This window comes from Pundamilia nyererei, unplaced genomic scaffold, assembly GCF_000239375.1.
Source record: "Pundamilia nyererei isolate P.nyererei 1_Seehausen unplaced genomic scaffold, PunNye1.0 scaffold00127, whole genome shotgun sequence".
In the NCBI taxonomy this organism is placed as follows: Eukaryota; Metazoa; Chordata; class Actinopteri; order Cichliformes; family Cichlidae; genus Pundamilia; species Pundamilia nyererei.
The window spans coordinates 697057-703859 of record NW_005187528.1 but is presented as its reverse complement, the minus strand read 5'-3'; the positions used below and the strand labels follow the sequence as shown (position 1 = coordinate 703859).

At 34.8% G+C, this 6803-nt stretch overlaps 1 protein-coding gene across 1 annotated transcript in view; it reads right to left on the bottom strand.

Moving 5' to 3' along the window:
* The window catches only part of ksr2 (kinase suppressor of ras 2), a 108913-nt gene that overhangs the window by 1262 nt on the left and 100848 nt on the right, over positions 1-6803 (bottom strand). The window lies entirely within an intron of this gene.

Sequence of the window (6803 nt, the reverse complement as noted above, 5' to 3'; positions counted from 1 at the left end):
ACTGGCACGACTTTTGGCTCAGGCAAGCTAAACCTTTAGGACATCCCCATTGTATGGCACACTTTGTAGCTCTTCTGCTCTCTCTTTCTGTTTGACTTCCAAACCCCTGATCTAATGAAATACATCTCCAGCATAATAAACCATGTGGGTGTCTTTAAATGAATAAAGAGAGCCCTGCAGTCCTTGGAGGCTGTGTGACAGAGCTAATCTAAATTTGCTATTTTCGAAATATTTATGCTGTGTGTTTTTGTAGACCTATATTATATTTGCAAAGGTGAGCACAGAGTTGGCATAATTAGCCTCATTAAGCCAATGAAGTGCCAAGAAGAACATAATAAAAACAAATAGGCTTTGACGCAACTATGTTTGCACGTTTAGGTGCAACGCAACTGGTGGCTGGATCAATTTCAGTGGCAATATTTTTACTTTTTTACCCCTATTTTTAATGATTGAATGGGAAGAGTTTGGGGTGGATCATATACCATATGCGACTATGTTTAGCCAAGAATGGCACGTTGGTTGAGGTTATGGAGAAATTGTTCTTGGGGCTAAATATAAATAAACACATTTTGCAAATAACTTTGGATTTCTTCTGCATTAACCCATACCACAGTTTTTCTGTATCCTTCTATGATAGCCAATCATTTAGGGAGAAAAATTGTTTTAGCTTATACACCAAAAGAGCAGCTACCTTTGCAGTGATTTTTGTGTCATTTTGAAACACATTCAATTCTCATAATACATCTTTAGTTACACCCTCTAAATCACTCTGCTATTAAACTTTATTGAAATTCTGCTGAGAATATAGTGTATAATTTTCCATTCCCTTTATTATAGTGCATGGTTCCTGTTTTGTGCTGCCATGAGGACCATCAATATTCAGTATAAAGTATTTTTTAGTTTTATTACCTGCAGCCGTGTTGCTCTTACAGTATATTTTCCTTATGATTAGCTCTGAAAGTACAACGATCTCAAAATGGAATAAATAAAAAATGAAGATGATGGACAAAATATTACGAAGACATGATCAAAGGTATCAACCCAATGCAAACATCAGAAAAACATTTTATTTTAAATGAAATAACTTGACATTTATAACAGGAAAGTGATTTTCTTTTCCAATAATAATGAATAATTTCCTAATTGAATTAAATTAAAATTGTTATTTTAATATAAAAGCATCCACTTGCTTTTATACAGTTTTGACAATAACTTTTTCAAACCTCAATTTTTTCAAATCTTATTTATGAAACGTTGAGCGCAGAAAGAATTACAACTTAGTATTTGCAAGAACTTGCGTATCACTTTAGAAAGCTGTTAAGCCTGCAAATCCATTGTTCCTTTAGGTTTTTTAAGGAGCTGTGTTATTATTGTTTCTTTTTTTAATTAGGATTTTATTATGATAGCCATCAAGTGGATTATCCATAATAATCACAGCAAAGGAACATTTAATTTAATGACCTTGTGAATCCCTGTTGTTTTTATTTTTGCTTCTTATGTCAGTATATACTATAACAAGAAATGCACTGAACCTTATCGGGTTTTAACACTTTTAAGAATGTCGACAGAAACCAAACATTCATGCTCTGGTGGGCTTCAGGCCTTCCTGAGATTGGGTGATGTGGATTTTTTACACTTCGGTGACTGAGGCTGGACTTTAATGTTGGATGTAGAGGAGGAGGGCTGGTTGTCCACCTATCTATCATTTCATTTTTCTGCTCCATGCCCTCACTAACTCATTCTGTCTATTCAACCAGTGAGTCACAGGTCTGACACTGTATGACACAGATACTTGCACACACATGCACACACTATCATCAGTATGCCAGTTTGTGCACGAAAGACTGGAAATAAATGAAAGAATTTTTGTACTATTGGAACAGCTTCACTGACGTGAATGCCACGATACATGTTCAAAGTAATTCTGATGTATATAAAGTTGATATATTCAATATCCTTGGTTTCCTTATGTTTGTCTAAAATGTGCTATGAATAAGCTTCTAACCAAGGTACACAAAAAAGTATCACAGATACTTATGTATATAAGTTTAGAGTTGTGAAAAGTTAAGATAAATGTTCATTGAAATCAAGACCCCATTTTTGCACATCGCGCATTGTTATATGATTATTATCTTGATATCTTCATCATGTATTGTTGAAGTCAGATGTTAGTGCCCATAGGGATCTTTCATCATTGCCTTCCTACAGCCTTTGAAATAAATGGTTTCTTTTCATTTTAGGGGACAAAAGACTTCAAGACAAGTACAAACTGATACAGTCTACTGTCCTTTCCCAAAAAAAACCCCCCTCATATTTCATTCACAGTAGATTATAGAAAACATCAAATATTTCAGCTGAGAAAATGCACCAATTTAAGAAAAATATTAGCTCAATTTAAATTTAATGTCAACCCTACATCTCAAAAAAGTCAGGATAGGAGAACAAAGCACTGGAAAGGTAGGTGGTACTAAAAAAGGAACAGCTGTAGCAAGATTTTGCAACTAATAAGGTTAATTGGCAACAGAATGATGTGCCATCTTCGAGAAGAAAAGTTTCTCAGAGGTAAAAACAGGCAGAAGTTCACCTCTCTGCAAAGAAGAAAAAAACAAAAAAACAAAACAACAACCCCAAACTGCATCACAAATTCTGGAACAATTTCAGAAAACTGTTCCTCAACATAAACTTGCAATGACTGTAAATCATAACCTACAGTACATAATGTCACCGAAAGATTCTGAGAATCGGGATAAATCTATGTGTACATGGGATAAGGGACAAATTAATACCAGATGCTCTTGAGTTTCAGTTCCTCAGTGGCACTGCATTAAAAACAGGCACAAGCCTGTCATGAAAACCATTGCATGGGCTCAGGAACACTTCCAGAAAACCCCGTTTGTGAACACAGTTCGACATGGCACCTGTAAATGTTAAGCTTCATCATGCACAGAAGAAGCCATATGTGAACATCATCCAGCAACACTGGTGTCTTCTCTGGGCCATATATGCTTGTTTAAAATTGACCGCACCTAAGAGGAAAATTGTTCTGTAGTCAGACAAATCCAAATTTGAAATTAGTTTTGGTAAGCATAGACACTGCATCGTCTGGACTGCAGAGGAGAGGGATCATCTGACTTATTATCAGCACTCAGTTCAAAAGTCTGCATCTCTGATAGTATTAGTGTGTGTTAGTGCCTGCCTACTGTCCACACATTTCACTAACTGAAAACATTTGGTGCATTATGAAACACAAATACAAAAAAAGACCTAGGACTGCTGAATAGCTTGAATCCTAAGACATATAGGATAGCATTCCTCACCCAAAATTCCAACAATTAGTCTGCTCAGTTCACAGATGTTTACGGCTGTTAGGGGATGGTAAAAAAAAAAAGCTTTTTTGAGATGTGCTGCTGCCATGAAATTTAAATTGGAGTTTATGAAATTTGCAAATCACTGCAGTTTCCTTTTATTTTTACTTATCTGAGCTCATTTAGAGTTGGGGTTGTACATTATTTAATAATGGATTGCATTTATATAGCGCTTTACAATTCCACTATTCATTCACTCACTGGTTCAGGCAAACCACAGCTGTAGCCAAGGCTGCCCTGGGGCAGACTGACAGACGCGAGGCTGCCGTATCGCGCCATCAGCCCCTCTGGCCAACACCAGTAGGCAGTAGTTGAAGTGTCTTGCCCAAGGACACAACGACCAAAACAGAGAGAGCTGGGGGATCGAACCAGGACTTTTAATGAATTACCCATTTATTTTTTATTTTCTAAAAAGGGCAATGGATTGTGTTATCTTACTGCATGCAGGCTGAAGCATTTCCACATGACAAACCCAGCTAAACTTAGTTTATGGGTGTCATGGAAACAGTTCACTGGTAGAAAAAGTAGAAATAAACCTGTAGATTTCAACTGATGTCTTTAACCTCTTAAAATAATGGCTCATTTAATAGATCTTGTTGTGGATGTGAAGTTGGTTTTAGCCTATTCTTTCAAGATTTTCTTGAAAGAATATCACTTTAAATTGCTTTTCACTACAATTGTGTGCTGCTGATTGCTTCAGTTAATTTTTTTTCCAAAGGATGGACAGCTGGGAATATTCAACAACTAGAGAATTCATTTAGTTTGTGAGCACCTGCAGAGTGGCTGCGTGCTTTGGCACTATCTCACTGCACAGCATCTTACAATAAAAAACAGGATGTTAAGAGTTGCGATGGTTCATTGGTATTTTATCTTCATCTCTGTATTATTTTTCCACCATAGAAACAGCACATTGACTAAAGCTACTGTTCTATGTGACTAACAGCCATCTTATAAGCCTGCAAATTATATAAAATAGATATTTCAATTTTATTATGACAGTTTATTAGAAATTGAGAGCAGATCATCGAAATCTACATTTTACTTTTACTATATAAGACTGAATTTTAGGAAGTGCATTTGTTTGTGAAGATGTGTTAAAAAATTGAACCAACATAAAATATGGATAAGGGTCGACTAAGATAAAAGATGTCATAAAAGAAAGAGAAAACGTCCAAAATGAAAACATCTTTTTATTGTCATACACTTTTTAAAGGATGAGTGCAAATAAAAGAGCTTGTGATCAAAATCTACTCATCACTAAGCCATGGACCATAAGGCATCATTAAATACAAGCTTTTTGGAGCTATCATCTACATTACAGGGACGGAATCAAGGAAAAGAAACAACACAGCATCAATGCTTATGCAATTAGAAGGAAAATGAAGGAAATAAATTAAAATGAACAGATAACAAAGGCAACAAAAAACACAACACAATTTATACATTCAAAAGAAAAAGTTCAAAAAGTTCACAAGGAATATTATTATCACGGCAAGTGACGATAAAACATTGTCTACAATCTGTTATGTACACTTGGCACTAATGTTATATCTTTGATTGTTGTCCAGTCGGTTTGTTGTCAACTTAAGCATGTGCACAGGTCGTAACTTTTTAAATTTTAATTCTAGTATAATCATTTATATAATCTATAAATATGCTGCAACAATCATTCTCTCGAACAAAGCTGTTGAAAAGTTTTGCAAAGCCTGATGTAAAATTTGAGATCAAACTGCTCAATGGACAACAGGTCATCAGAAAAATGCTCACATACTTTTTATATATAGTATTGAAGGATTTTTTTTTCTTAACAAGAATCAATCTTTGATAGTCCATCTCATGCACTTTAAAGTTGTAAACAGTACAAATATAAATGATCCACTTACAATATTTGAATCTGAGCAATTCCAAAATAGACAGACAGACTCCCAAAAACAGCAGCAGATTGTTTGTATGCATTTTCCAACACTGGCAGATGTGTATATAATGAGGTGAAAATGGCTATTTAACATGACTGGATTGTCTCCATCTATTCAACGTGGCTAGACAGAATCAAGCAGTGTACAGCTCAAATTATGCCACAGCTTCCAATTTCATGGTGATATGACTTAGCTAGTTCTCTATAACATACATTTAAAATATATTTTGATATACAGTATGAAGTAGAAAAATGGCCAAGGGTGGTCTTCAGCATCCTGATATGTTTCATTTATTTTTTTCCTGATATGTTAAAGGGAAAATTCAGCCAGATTTAAGTTACATGATTGCAAGTTTCAGATTATTTTTAAATGTGCTCCACAGTCAGCTTTATACCAGTGTTGTTGTCAAAAATAACCCATTCAAAGCCATCATTGTAGACACAGATGGAAAAGCTGTTGTGTCTAATTAAACAATAAACCTGGCAAAGAAGTTAACACTATCAAATCTTGCCAATTATCACAGCAAATAAAGACATATATTCATTTTCTACTGCTCCAGTTTTTCTTATCCTTTAGAACTTTTATAGCATCTGATGGCAGGTATATTTAAACAAAACATCTAAGGGCAAACAACGATTTTTAAGTCACCATCAGAGAGGAACATTACATTTTATCTGCTTGCATTCACAAGGAATGCCATATTTCTGTTATATTCATAAGGAGCAGGTAGCTAAGAAAAATCACACTGACTCTGTATACCAGATGACAATTAACTAAAATCTTACAAATGATAATTTTTTTAGCAATGCAAAGAGTGATGCAACCATAACTTACGGTGGCTGACATTAGCAAAAAGCAGATTTACCAATTTATGCAATACTGGAAGAAGTAGCTTTAGCATTATCTCGTAACTCCTCAACAACAGTTGCAAAGTCCTGCTTTAATTACCTACATCTTACAAGAATGTATCATTTGTATGCATCTCTTCTCAGATATGAATGCAGTCAAGCTGCCTGTAAAATTCATTTTGAACACACAGCTGATTACAAGATTATTTATTCAGCTTGGAAGAGCAGATCTTAAAACCTGCCATCCAAGAACAGTGCAGAGGGAGTGATTTCAATAAATATTTAAGATTAGGAAGAATTTATTTGAAGCGTTCAGTTTCAAAGTGACGCCAACGTTGCTTTTAAGAAACTTTGTAACCTTTTTTAAATTTTATTTTGCTATTCAGAAGCCACATTTTTCTCAATCTATGTCCAACAGTCACTTCAGTGCAGAGATGGGGATTTTAAGCTTTTTAAATCTTTTCCATTGGATACACATATTGAGTAAACTAATGTGTAACTTGTAAAACTTTGTGATTAGGGTCTACAACTTTAAAATAACTTAAAATTACTGTACCGACTACACTGTAACAAGCTTTGGATCTATATTATACTGTTATCTGCCATTATCTATTTAAAGAAAAATAGTATACAGTGATTTATGGGAACTGGGGAATGTTTTTTTTTTTGGGGGG